Source organism: Vipera berus (genome assembly GCF_964194415.1).
Source record: "Vipera berus genome assembly, chromosome: 1".
Classification (NCBI taxonomy): Eukaryota; Metazoa; Chordata; class Lepidosauria; order Squamata; family Viperidae; genus Vipera; species Vipera berus.
The window spans coordinates 169,480,700-169,497,754 of NC_138202.1; the positions used below are offsets into that span (position 1 = coordinate 169,480,700).

The following is a 17,055-nucleotide window of genomic DNA, read 5'->3' on the forward strand; positions in this document are numbered from 1 at the left end:
GAAGGTTCTAATCTCAAGTTGGTATGTTAAAGGACATCAGTGGAGAGATAGTAACCAATTGAAAGGAGATTAAATTAAGATCTAAATTAAAATACTGTACAATAATGATGTCAACAGCCAAGATAGAAGATATTCCCTACTTACAAGAATCTCTACAACTAGAAGATGAAGTTAGATAAGCACTCCAGTCATTACCAACTCAGAAGGCTACAGGAGCCAATGCAATAACCAGTGAAATATGAAATATGGCAAGTAGCAAAGGAAGAATAAATCAAAGTTCTTATTAAGCTATTCCAGCAAATCTGAAGAACGACACAGTAGCTAACATTAAAAAATGTCAATCTACATTCCAATACCAATAACTAGTGTACAAACTATCATAGTGTAACCTTAATTTGATGTGCTACCAAAATAATGTTTAGTATCATCCAACCCAAATTAGACTCCTATATGGAAAAGAGATTCCAGGTATTCCAGGTGGTTTTTGAAAAGGCACTAGATACAAAACAACCCAGTTTCCCAGTAATTTTGGAACTTATATAAGGGTATAATACCCACCATGAATCACTTGTAAATAATTTTCCTCAAATCTTTGTGATAAGAATCCTAATGTGGAGTTCTTTCAAAATATAATCCATCCCATATCAGATATATATTTAAATTTTATGTCTATAATTGTTTGAGACAAATTAATCCCACTCCAAGTTATTACAGGATATTATATATTTTGGGTATTAGCTTTTTAGAGGACTCTGAAGGTTCTGACATAAGATTTTCAAAAGCTACTAGTCATCACAATGGTCTTTTATGGATTATATTTTTAACAAAAAGACTTATTTCATTAATTTGTAGCCAGACAAGGTTCATACATGCCAATTTCTGTTTTGCAATACCTTTTGGCATTACTTGATTATTTTATAAAATAATCTCTTAAACAGGTTTTGCTGTCTCCAGGGATTGCTAGATAGCTCTGCTACATTATTTATGGGGAAAAACTATAGCCTATGATTGGTATTAATGAGGAGGGGGTGGTGGAATCAATGCTCCCCCCAGTAGTTCCAAACCTCAAAGAACAGTCAAGAAACCTATTGATACATTTTGGATTTACCCATATCTCTTGCTTTCCAAACCATATTTTATGAACAGCTTTGCATTAACAATATAATAACATAACCAGGGCTTTTTTTCTAAAAAAAAAAAGGTGCCGGAACTCTCATCTTGTTAATCTTTTATTTATATAATTTTATTTATATATTTATTTACAGTATATAATTAAACAATTATATATTCAATTCTTAACATACATTTAATTTATTGTATTTAAGGCAAATGTTCATAGAAAATTCCAAACCTTTGTCCAATTCTCGTCTGGCAAATCTTCTTCACTCCTTTCCTTGCTCTTAGTATCTATGGCCGAATGTCGTCCTCTGAGTAACCACAGATCAACGTACTTTGAAGGATCGAAAAGTCTCGGAGGTGGTCCGACAAGTTTGATGAACAAAGTGCTGAAATTGTCTTAGTCTTTAACGAAGCTCTTGTTGGGGTGGCAATTAGATTCATCTGTGAAAACCCACGTTCACATTCACTTGAAGAAATAGGAATGGTATTCAGAGTCCGTATCAAACGCAACAGTTTTTCTGGATATGTCTTTTCGAGAATATATTCACGGAATCCACGAATCATTTCTCTTTCATTTAGTTGCAGTCTGATTGATAAGTTTCTAATTTCCACTTCTCCAAATGTCAGTTGAGTATTAACATCTTCAGGCCAATGTTTTTGATCAAGTACGCGAGACCAATATGCCAACTCATCGTCTTTGCTATCAAGTAATCTTTTTTCAATTTACTCTTTCAATTTTGTATAAAATATACTTGGGTCAATGGGAGGATCCTTTTTTGAATCTCTTTTGTGAAGTAAAACTCCACAAAAGCAAAGATCACTTACAGCTGCAACAGCACATTTATAATAGGGCCCAAAGTTCTGTCTTCTTTCTTCAAAAACTTTTACCAGTATTTTTATTTTCTTATTTGCCTTATACAAGTCAATGTTGCGGTCCTGTAGATCCAAACTTAAATCTGACAATTATTGGAGAGCGTCACACATCAATCCTAGGTACAATAAAAATTCTGTAGATGTTATTTTTCTTTTCAAGCCATCATAAGTGCATTTATCATTTTTATCTCTTGTAGGATCATGCATTGCTTGTTCAAAATGATACACAAGGGATTCAAAATTATTCCATACAGCCAAAACTGTACGCAAACTAGATGACACCCATCGGGTACTTAAAATTCTTCCAATTTTCAGCAGCTCAGTCCCCAGTAATTCTGCACATGAATGCAACTCTCTGCTATTCTTTGGTGAAGCATGGTATATGACATACAGTTTATCAATAAACAGGACTTTTTTCACATAGAACGCTCAGAACGGCGTTCTGGCACCTTTTTTTGCAAAAAAAATAACAACCCTGAAATAGATTTGGAAAGAGCAAGGACTTTGATTAAATGGAAATGTTGCTAAGCATAGAACTGTTGTGTTAATTTGCAGCTGTTTCTGCTGTTTTCTTTTTATGTGCTTATGATTTTGCATCACATTTTAAAATCAGCCAAATTGAATAGGAATAAGATTGTGACTGAAAGAATACTAATTCTGAAATATAGTAAATATCTTTAACAAGTAACGTTAAATTTAGCTTTAGTGTAATCTATTTCAGGGTTTACTTTCTATATACACAAACAATGGGAAATGAGTTTCTGGGCTGGTTCAAATTTTTTACACATTCCAAAAATTTCAGGTAATGTATCTATTCCATATAAATATAAAAGCATGATAGGCTCTATTTGTACAATGGCCGATTATCTCAGTGTGCAGAAATGTGGATAACTACAAACAGAAGTTGCAAGCTCTCTCCTTGACTTCAGAGTCATCCTGGTGAGATAGTCAGCATATAAATTTAATAAATAACTTTTTTTTTCAAATGCCCCTATCAGGAATTGAATTTGAATGACGTTTCAGAAAAGCAAATGTTCTGTGCTGGTGGTACTAAGCTCCCAAAGATCTAGCATGGGTTAAATGAATTCTTCCTAATAAAAATAACTTCCTACCTTTTTCTAATCATCATTTCTTCCTTACAGCAATTTGAAAAGTAAAACAAAGTGAAACAAACCACTACTCCCTCCATGCAGGGAAAATTTCCTTGAGTCATACTTGGATATTCTATTTGCAAATAATATCTTACTTACCTAGTTGAGATGGTGTAGTTGGGGAGCAGGGAGGAGTTGGGGAGCCTTCACTTGCCTGTGCAACATTTGCCTGCCGGGTCTTTTGGCAAGCTCAGCAGCAATTCCTATTGGCTTCCAAAAGCCAATAGCATAGCTGACTCAGGAATTCTGGGAGTTGAAGTCCATGAGTCATAAAAGAGCAAAGCCTACAATAGGCTTAAGCCAATAGCAGTACAGCTTGTGCAAAAGCTTTTTTTTTTGCAAAAAAAGGTGCCGGAACGCCGTTCTCAGCATTCTATGAGGGAAAAAAGCCCTGAACATAACAATATAACAATCAGTGGGAGGAATAGATTCAATACAATTTTCTTACATGGAAGAAACCCTACAATATTATGGAAAGAAACAAGAGACAGTGTAAAAATATAGCTTTCAGAAGAAGCAGTCATGATAGCCAGGGAAAGACAGGAAAAAAAGAGACTTGGACAGAAAGAAAAGTATACAGTGACAAAATGGCAAGGTTAATTTAAAAAAAGGAAGGGAAAGATTTCTCAATCAAATGAACACATATCAAGAAAAGAGATTGTATTAGAAAAACTGATAAACTACAGCTAAAGTAAGACAAATCAAGAACAATTATACAAAAATGCCAGTAGAGGCACAAAGAATTAAAAATGGTAAGACTGTTTTTGAGAACATTTAAAGATGAGATCATAAAATGTCAATTTAGAAATTGTCAACATAAGAAGCAGAGCTAAACGTGGTCCTTGTTTAATGACTACAATTGGGATCAGCAACTTGGTTGCTAGGTGATGCAATCACCAAGTGGAAAATCATGTGACTGAAACTTTGTTCTGATTTTATTTCAGTTTCCCTTTGCTTTATAGCATGAGGTGAATGGATGCTAGAAGAAGGATATGACCTCAAACAGCCAGGTGAACTCAAACAAGCAGAGAAGATTTCTAGAACACAAGAAAGGCCAGGTAAAAGGGCAAATTTGATAGCCCTTTTCCCCTGCCCCCACTCTCCTGTCCTTTGAAATGCTCATTCTGATACTGGGATAATTAACAAGAGAATTAATATGTATATTTACTTTCATTGGAGAAGAAGAGACTACAAGCAGAGGATGGACTAGAAAAGAGGAAGTAAAGAATGAATTATTCAGATGGACAACATTAGTAATGTTACTGGAATGTCTTTGCGAGAGTTCTGGATTGTAAATTAAAAGGGATAGATTGAGATGGGAAAACATTAATACAGTCTCTGGAGTTTGACTTGATGGCACTAAGCAAAAAAAGAAAAAAAAGAACATTAATGGACTTTCTGCATCTTTCAGGATGCTGGTAAGTCTGTGGTCCCAACAGGTGATTATAATTGTCAGTATCAGCAATCAACATACTACCGTATATACTTGAGTATAAGCCGAATTTTTCAGCCCACTTTTTGGGCTGAAAAATTCCACTTCGGCTTATACTCCAGTCAACAAAAAAACTTACCGAGGACTTGTGCGCGGCCGAGGCTTTGGTGCTTCCGGGATCGCGCGCACCTCTCCCAAGCCACCGCCGTCCGGAGACCTGCCGAAGTTTGGGGAGGTTTGGGGAGGTGCGTGCCTCCCCAAACCTCCCCAAACGTCGGCAGGTCTCCGGACCTCCGCGCCGAAGCGGAAAGAAGCAGGCAGGCAGGGCGTGGAGGTCCGGAGACCTGCCGACGTTTGGGGAGGTTTGGGGAGGTGCGCGCCTCCCCAAACGTCGGCAGGTCTCCGGACCTCCGCGCCCTGCCTGCCTGCTTCTTTCCGCAGCGGAAAGAAGCAGGCAGGCAGGGCGCGGAGGTCCGGAGACCTGCCGACGTTTGGGGAGGTTTGGGGAGGTGCGCAAACCTCCCCAAACGTCGGCAGGTCTCCGGACCTCCGCGCCCTGCCTGCCTGCTTCTTTCCGCTGCGGAAAGAAGCAGGCAGGCAGGGCGCGGAGGTCCGGAGACCTGCCGACGTTTGGGGAGGTGCCCAAACCTCCCCAAACTTCGGCAGGTCTCCGGACGGCGGCGGCTTGGGAGAGGTGCGTGCGATCCTGGAAGCACCGAAGCCTCGGCCGCGCGCAAGTCCTCGGTAAGCTCCGGGCGGTCACTTGCTTCGTGTCTCCTGAGGGAAGGGGGGGCGACTGGAGCGGGCGTGTTTCCTCGCCTGCTGGGCGCCGCGATTTGCCCGGGGAACGCGCGGGCCCCGAATGGCAGCGTGGAGCGAGGAAGCGGACAGCCAGGGCTTCCCCGAGAGCCGCGGCCACACAGGGTATTCCTGTGTATTCAGGCTTGCAAAATGGCGGATCGAGCCTCTGCTGGCGGCAGAGGCTTGCAGAGCGCGGATCCAGCCTCCGCCGGCGGCGGAGGCTTGCAGAACGGCGGATCGGCTTATACTCGAGTCAATAACTTTTTCCAGTTTTTGGGGGTGAAATTGGGGGTCTCGGCTTATACTCGAGTCGGCTTATACTCAAGTATATACGGTAATTCTGCTGTGTGCAATCCATATGTACTACTCAAGGCCCTTATTCCTTCCTCTGGTGTGTAGCATGCAGGATCCTTCTGTAGTTTATATATGGAGCGAAATCCACAGATAACTGTATTCTGTTTATACTACCTTTATTCACAGGCAAAAAAATGCTGTTTGTGGTAATGGGAGATTATAATTAGAGTATCATGGAATCAAATAGAGTGGGAGAAACATTTTATTTTAGGTATTCGGCTTTATAATATTGTTTAGAATGATTTTCATACATTACAGTCTAGAAAACTACCGGTATCTTTTGGAAAAGATTGATCATGCATTATCCTGGAATGTTACCATGTGAAACATAACCATTTGACCTCACAGTATCATCTTAGAGCAATTTGCATATTGTTTAAATGTTTTCATATGAATATATTTCTTGAGTGCCAAACATTTGAAGGGATGGACCCCTATATCTTTTTGTATAGAGTACAAACTACTCTGAAGCTTAATGATATTAGTAGCATTATATTCAGCTGGCAAGCAACCCTCTCTTACATACACTCATGCACAAAATGTATGAAATTATCTATCCGAATATCTTTTTCTTATCTTAGCATTGTATCCTGCACTATTTATTTAAACGTCTTGGCATATGGCATAGTTGAGTATTTGTAATTCATTTGACATGTACCAAGGTAGAACTTAATACATGCAGAAAAAAATTAACCCTCCACAGACTTTTTGCTATATGGCCAGCATCACTTTCCTAATTGGTCTGGATTCTCCTGAATTTATAGTGATGGTTTTGGAGCCTTCCAGGGCAGGTTTCAGGAGGTAGATGAAAGGTGGAGAAGAGATGAGTAATTTAGGGGGTGGAGGGAGAAGAATTAGTTCTATGCTAAATGTTGTTCCCCAATTAAATGAGCAGCAGCGATATCCCATATTATAACAAGTGCTCCTATTAAAGAGTAGAATGTTTCTCATATAATCATTATATTAGGAATTTCTAAACAATATTAAAACAATGTTATTTTCTGTATTTTATCTTCCTCTTTGAAGATACATCTCCATGACAGGATATATAGGGTGAGTATAAGACTTTGTTGATGTTTTAAAATAGTAACTCCGTACATAGACTCATGACACCTTACCTAAAATTATAAAACTTGACATGAATAAAGGAAGTTTGACAGAAACTGGAGTTTGTTGACTTTTAAAGTCTAAAAAGTGAGATCTTGTACCCTGAAGAAGGTTGTTTTTCATTTTGTTTTATATTAGTTTTTCAGTTCTGTGAGTAATATTACTATCCAGACCAGACATATGTGCATTATATGTAAAGCCTTTATTTCTCCTTTTCCTATTTAACATATGCATCTATATTTAGATAGATAAAAAGCTTTTTCTACAGTTGATAATACTTGGGGTAATCACTAATTCATTGAAGACATACTGAGATGCTTTAATCCAAGGCTGCATACTGACTGCATCAGCAGAAACTTTAGGAAGATGAGAAGCTCCTTCTGTTTCCTGAAGAGTTATAGATGCCTCAAAAGATCACATTCACAAGCTTAGCACGTAAATTAGGCTTTAGGCATTTATAGATTTCATCAGTGCTTTTTTTGTAAAAGAAAAAGGTGCCGGAACTCACACATGTCATGCAACCCGCCTTGCCTACCTTTCATGGTTCCACCCAAAAAAGGTGCTTGAACTCCGTTCTGAGCATTCTATGAGAAAAAAAGCCCTGGATTTCATACATTATCTGTGTGTCTCTCTGTCTATCACTTCATATACAACATACTGTCTCAAGCAAACAGTCACACTGTCTTGAAAACCTAACTGCATTTTTTACTTCAGGAATTCTTGTACTGTAAATATATTACATATTTTTACTAATTAACCATAGTGAGAGATACATTTGAAAATTGCAATATTCAGGATATAATAGTAAGATGGGAATTAATGAAATGTATATAAATATATTTGGTATGTTTGTGAAATTTTTGTTGGAAAATTTCCTTTTATTATATTCTTTCTGAGCTAGTAAGTAATTTGCAATTTTGGAAGCCTGCCATGCACGCTATTATAAAATCTTTGTGATGAGGGATTTGTATGTTCATAATGTAGTTGCCATGATGGTATGGCTAATCACAAATCTGTGAAATTTCTACCACCATTGCTGTCTCTAATACTACCCCTTCCTGTTTATACCGCTCCCCATAACTGTATTTTTCTACTTAAATAAAACCCTAAATTATATTTAAGTGTTATTTTAATTACCTTCAGAATCTATATATTATGTAATTATAAGTGGATAACATGGCCCATCAAATTGTCAGCATATCATACTGTATTAAAATAACTGCCTTGTAGATAGTGTATAATGGTTATTTCCTAATTTACCTATTCCAATTGCCATTTACAACCTTTGCTTTCTTTCCTGATTTTCTGAAGTGGAAGGTCTAAAGTTTTCTCTCAAAAAGATCTGTGCCAGTGCTTCAGGTTGCTTGTTGTGATACATAGATACAGTGCTTTTTTTGTAAAAGAAAAAGGTGCCGGAACTCACACATGTCATACAACCTGCCTTGCCTACCCTACAAGGTTCCATCCAAAAAAAGGTGCCGGAACTCCGTTCTGAGCGTTCTATGAGGAAAAAAGCCCTGCATAGATACATTCATCATAGAGAACCAAAATCCTACATGAGAAATTAGAAATGAGGTGAACCAACACTTTCTGAAGACCTGAATTATAGTGTTAATCTCCTAGAAATTGAAATAGTGTAACAAGGAGGATATATTTGAAGGCCTTGTTTCCTAGCGCAATCTTCTTTACAAACCATAAAAGCAAAATGAGCTTATTTTTGAAATTAGCAAAAGTCAGGAAGATTAACTGTATTGTTTTATAAACTACTTTGCAATATACCGGTATGTATGTGTAGATTCACAGGGCAATATTTTTAAAAAGTTTGTGGAGAAAATAGAGAAATATTTTGTCCATGTGATAGACAAATAGGTTTGAAGCTAATGATAAATTAGTAATATTTAGCATGTGCATCATCTTTCTGAACTGGCTATCAAGGAAACTTTTTCTATTTAAAATATTCACATAGATGGCCTTATTTTTGTATACAGTACTTGATATAGCTTTGCTAACATTAGAACCACAATTGCAGTATGATCCTTTAGGCAGCTGGCAATACTCTAATACATTTTGTAAGTGACTTAAAAAGGAAAGAGATATATCTTCTTTCAGTATGCATGTGTAACTCCAATTAGTGTTAATAGGAGTTACGTGCTTTGGGATGAAAACATGTCTCTGAAATATGTAACTATTTCCAGTTGAAAATAAATATACCCTGTTAACGCTTTATCTTACCTTTAACGTAAACACTTTTTCTCAAGAAAAATATACGCAATCTTGCAAATCTCTCATTTATTTCATTTTATATTCCTTATTTTATCAATGGAAAAATGAGGAATTTCTCTTTATCATTGCATGCATGTATTTTACTTAAACTACTGATAAAAGAAAGGTTTGTAAAAGTGTCTACCATGCATTCTTAAGTCATCATTGTACATAGATAGAGTCGCCTCTCAATATCTTTCATGCATCTATCTGCACAAAAGATTCCTCCATTCTTGAAATTATTTTTATAACGATCTTCCAGAGTAGGGGTGGTGGTGAAAAAGGCTAAAAGAAATGAAAATGAAATTTGGCTTTCTTTCTTACTGTTCAGTATTCAGTAAAGAATAGATCCTTAAAGGTAAAGGTTCCCCCGCACATGCGTGCTAGTCGTTTCTAACTCTAGGGGCCGGTGCTCATCTCCGTTTCAAAGCCGAAGAGCCAGCGCTTGTCTGAGGACGTCTCCGTGCTCATGTGGCCGGCATGACTAGACGCCAAAGGCGCACGGAACGCTGTTACCTTCCCACCGCAGTGGTCCCTATTTTTCTACTTGCATTTTTATGTGCTTTCGAACTGCTAGGTTGGCAGAAGCTGGGACGAGTAACAGGCGCTCACTCTGCTACACGGCACTCGGGATTCGACCCGCCAAACTGCTGACCTTCTGATCGACTTAGCTCTCTCTAATTCCCCCCCCACTATCATAGCCTAGATAATGCATCAATCTCTTCTGCATTCCATCTACTGATTATTTCATTTACTATGACACTAACAAGAGAAAAAGAATGCAAGTAACATTACTATGGAAGTATAAACTTTTAATTAAGAAAAAAGAGGGAACCAATGAAAGTAAGCAGAAATTGCAGTTAGCTGTAATAGAAGAAGCAACACTGACAGAGGAAGGAATGGATAAAACTGGATATTTTACAATCAAGGACAGACGTTTACTGTTTGGATCTGAAAAATTTGGGTGGTTTCATATATCACTATTGTTTGTTACTCAGATTAAGAGTAGAATGTACCTGCCATTGCCTCCTGTGCTGTGTGAACATGAAGGAGATTAAAAAGCCTGCTTGGTCTGTTTTGGTAAAGTCAGTAGGTTTTCCTTTCTCCAGGGGAACCATGGCTGTGAGCTGCTACTCCATTTTCAATTCTAAGAAGAGAATGGATTGATCAGTATATTTCAGTTTCATACATTTATTTTGGCTTGTTCGTATACAACCTTTTTTTTTTACATAAACAAATGCCTGGCTGGGGACAGGCGGGTAATGTGATCCAAGAAGGATTAGCAGTCAGGCTTTCTAACGGAGGCTTAAGGATTTCTGGGGCCGGCAAGAGATAATGCAGCCTAAAGATGGGCTGGAGGGCAGATTCCAGAGGAGGGGAGGAGAAGAGAGAAAAGGAAGTCTATCTGTATCTACTTGCAACGGTGAATTCTCTCAAACTGTGATATTGGCTCTAAAACTAGGTTTTATAAGGTCTGCTGTATCCACATTCTCTTGAATGATCATCTGCCAACACTTACACTGACAACCTTAAGTTGGCATTTTAAACCTAATTAGTAGCTGAAAGAAGAACAGCATCATCTGCATAAAGCAAAGCACAATTTTCCTTTTGCCTAATAAAGGACAGTGGCTATAAATTTGATGTAATGTAGTCCCCAGTTCATTGACATAGATCTTAAATGTGTTGGGGAAATGTTGTCTCACACCTTTAGTCATTACTAGGTTGCCTGTAAGTACGTTTTTATGTTGCATCTAACCTGCATTATACTATCTTGACATAATGCCAACATTAAAAATGTAAGACTCCTGCTAGGAGCCAAATTCTCCAGTTTAACCCAAAGCATGGGCCTGTTAACAGAATCAGAATCACGTTTTTTGAATAAAAATAAAAATTCATTAAAAAAGGAAAGCAGAATATTTTCCAGACAAGTAGACTATTGTTGATTTATCCTTTCTAAAAATAACCTAAAGATTTGTTAAACAATGTTCTTCAAGGTAGAAGGTTACCGGTAATTTTTCATTCAACAGCAATACTGTAGCACTTAGACTAATACTGCTCCATAGTGCTTTACAGCCCTCTCTGAGTATTTATTTTATTTATTTATTTATTAAATTTTTATACCGCCCTTCTCCCGAAGGACTCAGGGCGGTGTACAGGGCAATATTAAAAACGAAGTACAAAAATTAAAAAACAATTAAATATTATGCCCGATATATACAGTAATTAAAAAACCATGTTAAAACCCCAACCCCTAACCCAGGGGTCAGCAACCTGAAACAGTGAAAGAGCCACTCGGAACCGGTTCCCTCACAAAAGGAAAAACTGGGAGCCGCAAAAAATGTGTGCGCATGTGTGTACATGCGCGCATGCGCAGAACAGGGGTTGACTGAAAAGTGGAGCCAAGGCAAGATATGCACCTACCCTGCATATTTGAATTGATTGGTTGAACTTTTTTAGTCCCACTGTTGTTGTTTTTTGGACTGCACATGGCAGAGGACTGGGAGCCGCAGGAGACGGCTGAAAGAGCCGCATGCGGCTCCGGAGCCGCGGGTTGCAGACCTGTGCCCTAACCCATCAAACCAGGCCGGATTGCTCAGATAAATAAGTTTTTAGATCCCGCCGGAAGGAGCGAAGGTCGGGGGCCATCCGGAGCTCGACCGGCAAGCGGTTCCACAGGTCTGGCGCGCCCACAGAGAACGTCCTCCCCCTAGGGGCCACCAGTCGACATTCTTTGATCGGAGGCACCCTGAGGAGGCCCTCTCTGTGGGAGCGCACTGGACGGAGGGAAGTTGACGCATATTGCGCCCAACAACCTGGGACCTCATTTTACCAACCTCAGAAGATGGAAAGCTGAATCAACCTTCAGCCACTCAGGATTGAGCTCCTGGCAGTGAATTAGCCTGAAATACTGCATTCTAACCATTGTGCCACCGCAGCTCATGGCTATCTATTTAACTATTTGCAATATAGTTTTCCCAGTACTGAAAGCAAGCTACTTGGGGAATAATTGACAGTGCCTTCCATATTTCCCTTGTTATACACCTCAAATCCAGCCTGAGGCATTTGAATCTGAACTATTATAATAAATAGGCCATCAATCTAAGTTTCATTTTAGAAGCTCGATGGGTGTTCTATTTGGGCGGGCTGCCTTATGAGATTTTACTTTTGAAATAAGTAAGATCAACAGTCACTTCATCAGACACTAGTTCCTAGTAGACAAGGTGAGCAGCTTTGATCTGATATTATTTCCTATATTCATAATAAGCTATTCCTGATCCACCCCCCAAATGATTTGAAATATTTTTTCCCCGGATCTTTGATGGTATACCACAATTTTGAACTGCGAGAGCAATGAAAGCCCTGGAAATGAAACCACTCGTCCATGTAATAAAAGATAAATAAGGCAACTTGATTATTAAACTTTCAATCAATTCTGCCATTTAAATAATCTAAAATGCAAAGCACTTTTATCATATAGCCCTACTTTCTATTTCCATAAGAAGGCTGCAAACAAAGTTGTGCATACCCTCTGAATGAGAACAATTACATATAAATACATTGTAACAATTCTGTATCTTAATTTGTTTTAGCATATACATGAAAAGGACAAACAGGCTAACTGGCTGAGAAAGGTACAGTTTTTATTAGTTCTCAGAAGTTTTTTTTTGTATAATTGACATTTTCCAAAAGTACTTTATTAGTATCAACTAAAATGACACAACCAGAAATCCAAGCAGGGGCAAATTCATTCATTTCTTGATTTAATAAAATCAACTGAATTAAGTTTCAATTTTAAGATTAAAATTACATTGCATTCCAATGGACTTGATATATTGCATATCTTTTGAAAATGCTTGCATCACTTCACAAAGGTAAATCACCAGAATTTTTGGATTCCCTACATTGCAGAGATTATTTTTGTTTATGCACAAACACTTTGGATCCAGTTTAAGGTTGTAATATTTATGTAACTACCAGTATTATGGACAATATTTATTCACTTATTAACTATGGGCAATAATATCAAGGAATTGAAGCACAACCTAACACTTCATGTGTAGCAAACTAATGCTTCATGTGTAGGAAACTGTATGAGAATGTAGAGGATACTGACTTTGTATAAGCTATCTTTGCAAAGGATGACATCAAAAATACCAGGGGTTGGATGTAGATCAAGGGTGTCAAACTTGCAACGTATCATGACTTTTCCCCCATTGCCGGAGGTGGGGTGGGCGCAGTTTCGGCATGGCGCATCTGGCCCGTGGGCTGGCATTTTAACACCCCTGATGTAGATTATGGAAAGCTGTTTTGGCATTAATACAAGTGCTTTAAATTAAATAAAAAGTGTACTCTGCTTTGTGCACTTTACAGCAGAAGAGAAACAGTTATTAAAATATGATATAGTTCCAGTACATTGTAGCATATGTCTAAAGCAATGGAATATGACATTTTGACAATAACTTGTAATTTATACAAGCTATAGATACTACATATTAGGCTATGTAGTGATACCATATGGCAATAGCATTATGTCTGAACAAACATTTTAGCTATCTTAGTCCCAGACATCCATGTAATAGCCTCTTACTCCCAACTGAGATTGTTTGGAATAGTTCTATTAAGTCCTGCTAAATAGCAATGTAATGAAAACAAATGTTTGTGTGACTGTGTGTGTGATGCATTGCTTTCATCTATATAACTCAGAATACAAATCACAGAGTCAGTTACAGTTCAGTAATATGGATTATTTTTTACCATTTGGTTTCGATGGAAAAATGGTGCTGTTCTTGGGAATTAGAAGAACATGAGCTGACATGGGTGGCATGAGTATTACTGGTAGAAAAAGTCAAGGATAATGTGGATTTTAAAAACCATTATGTTAGACATTTCATACTGAAAATATGGAATAAATAAACTGTAAATCCAGGTTATACCAGAAAACACCTTTGTGGTTCTCCCCCGCAAAGCATTTAATAGACAAGACAAAGGCAAATCGTGAGATTTTTGTCAAGGAGAATGTAAAATTAAGAGAAATGGTGGCAGAGGAATATTATTGTCAATGGTTTTCTTAGCTACAGTTATTAGAAAGATTTAAAATAGACAAAGGTATTTATAGTTTTGACAATGTAAAACTGAGTTTGAAACAGAACTTTGTGAAAACGATGAACAACTATTAAAATGATGAACATGCAATTGCTAAAATGCAATTGCTTTGAAATTTGAATTTTATTGAATTTGAAGCAGAAGAACAAATGGAAGAATAATGGGGCTAAAATATATTTTAGATGGAACAATGGGAAGATGTGGTTGAAAGAAGTGAAATTTATACTATGTTCTCATCTTAAGGGGAATTCTTATAAAATGATCAACCATTGGTACATGTCACCAGACAAATTGTCTACTCTAAAATCTATAAAAGGCACTTCAAATCTATGTTGGAAATGTGAACAAGAAGGGACATTTGATCATGCTTAGTGGATGTGTAAAAACGCTAAAGGGGGGCCTTCACCCAGGTTTGCCTGGTGCGTTAGTTGCGGCCCTATCTAGACCGGGATGCCTTGCGCACAGTCACTCATGCACTCGTGACCTCCCGTTTGGACTACTGCAAAGCTCTCTACATGGGGCTGCCCTTGAGGACTACTCAGAGGCTCCAGCTGGTGCAGAATGCAGCCGCGCAAGTGGTGGTGGGGGCTTCCCGATACTCCCATGTAACACCTCTACTCCATGAGCTGCATTGGCTTCCGGTTGCCCTCCGGGTAAGATTCAAGGTGCTGGCTATGACCTATAAAGCCCTAAATGGCATGGGTCCGGGTTACTTACGGGAGTACCTGCTGCCGGCATCAACTTCCCTTCATCCAGTGCGCTCCCACAGAGAGGGCCTCCTCAGGGTGCCGTCGGTCAAAGAGTGTTGACTGGCGGCCCCCAGGGGGAGGGCGTTCTCTGTGGGCACGCCGGACCTTTGGAACCGTTTACCGGTGGAGCTCCGGACGGCTCCTGACCTTCGCTCCTTCCGACGTGACCTAAAAACATATTTATTTGAACAAGCCGGCCTGGTCTGATGGGTTTAGGGGTATTTTAATGTTTTTGTATTAATTTATTGAATTGGGCCGTTGTATTTAATATTTTTTAATTTTTATATATTGTATTTTATTGTATTGCCCTGTACACCGCCCTGAGTCCTTCAGGAGAAGGGCGGTATAAAAATTAAATTAAGTAAATAAAATATAGAAATAAAGAAATTAGATTTAAATATATATATTAATTCAGAGAATTTTAAAGATTAATGCACAATTGAGACCAGATATTTTTCTTTTCAAATCAATGGACAGTTGGAAAAATGTCATGGAACTTTGTTTTTGTGTATGATAAGTGCACCAAGATTATTGCATGCACAAAGATGGAAAGATTCAGGATTATCCACAATAGAGGAATGGTTGGTAAAGATGATGGAACTAGCTGAAATGGCTATGACTTCATTCATCAGAGAAAAGATAGTATTTATATTTATTGTTAACTGAAAACCCCTTATGGACTTTTTGTGTAAAACAGAAAAAAATGAGCTTTATTATTTATGGTTTTGATTATTAGGCAGGGCAGATTATAGAAAGGAGAGTGTCATGTATTGTCTGGTATGATGATGGAGAACAGGAGCCACTCAATTGTCGCTTTAATGGCATGATTGGATCAATATTAATATGAATGTCTTATGGGCACTTACTTGGACCGGACTGGATTGTACCTTGGGATCTGGATTTGGACTAGACTTCTAGATTTTCTTCTTTTTGGGGGGAGGGGGCTTTTCTCAGCTTTTCAGCCATATGGAGCTGGAGGATGGACTGTGTTTGCACATGGCTGCACTGGCCATATTTCCTGCATGACTGGCAACTGATGAAGCCAGAGGGTTTCAGAGGGACCTGGAGGTTGTTTCTGCCAGTCGGCTGCATGGTCCATCCTCCACTGATGATGTCCAATTATATATCTCTTCCCCTGGCAAATTAAGCCATGCCATGACTGTGAGGGTCTGGATGGGGAATCCTGGCTGAAGACTGAGTGACTTTAGGTTTTGGAGCCTACTGATTACAGGACTTTGCCTTCTTTGGTGTTGGATGGAGTTGCACTCCCCAAACAGACCCAGTGTGCAATCTGGGGATCCTTCTAGACTCATGACTCTTGCTCAAAGAGCAGGTGGCAGTCATAGCTAGGAGGACCTTTGTACAACTTTGGGTTGTGTGTAAATTGTACCCATTTCTGGCATGACACTGGGCTATCCGAAGGACCACAGCTTGTCCCATTAATTTTGACAGAGTAAGAATATTGTTGGTACCATCTGCTAGGGGTCTTCTCTGCTGTGTGGCCCACCACATACTGTATAACCTTCTCACCACCACCCCCCAAAATCAGGTCAGTCCATCTTTGTTAATGATCCGCAAGTTCTTGAAGACCTGATTATGTCATCTGGCATGGGAGTTCCAGAGAACTAGAGGCATTCTATGATGGTCCCATTATTGAACTCGATATAGTCACTCTTTGTGCTTTGTGGTTCATGTATTTTTTTTAAATTTTTAATGAATGTTTTTATATATTTGTTGTTTTATGTGATTGTTGCATGCCACTCAGGGACACTCCCAGTGAGATGGGCAGCTATATAAATTTGATTAATTTAATAAAATAAATAATATCACATTTTCTGTACAATAAAGAAATTTCAAATTTAAAAAGTGCCATATAGATTATCAACCATGAGTTGTAAGATGAAAGTAAGGTAAATCTTTATAATACGTTCTGCAGACTGATTAAAATCAAGACTGCAGAACTGTATGTCAAATGAAATGTTAAATAGCAAAACTGAGGTGATGATTCCTGGCATAGTCTGTGAGCTCCTCTTTCTTAGAAGATCAAGTACTCTAATGAACTGTTCTAGAAATTCCATTACTTCATCACGAGTTTTCAGGCTCA

The 17,055-nt window shown here is 38.5% G+C and overlaps 1 protein-coding gene across 5 annotated transcripts in view; it reads left to right on the forward strand.

Moving 5' to 3' along the window:
* PMS1 (PMS1 homolog 1, mismatch repair system component) overlaps nucleotides 1-17,055 on the forward strand; it is a 115,401-nt gene that overhangs the window by 80,604 nt on the left and 17,742 nt on the right. For 2 of the 5 annotated variants that reach the window (XM_081339063.1, XM_081339070.1), the window contains 2 exons: nucleotides 4,088-4,561; nucleotides 6,757-6,783. The gene's annotated coding sequence lies outside the window, so the exon portion shown is untranslated. Of the gene's footprint in view, nucleotides 1-1,404; nucleotides 1,440-4,087; nucleotides 4,562-6,756; nucleotides 6,784-17,055 lie in introns of those variants that run through there. The other 3 variants (XM_081339064.1, XM_081339065.1, XM_081339066.1) reach the window with 3 other exon arrangements.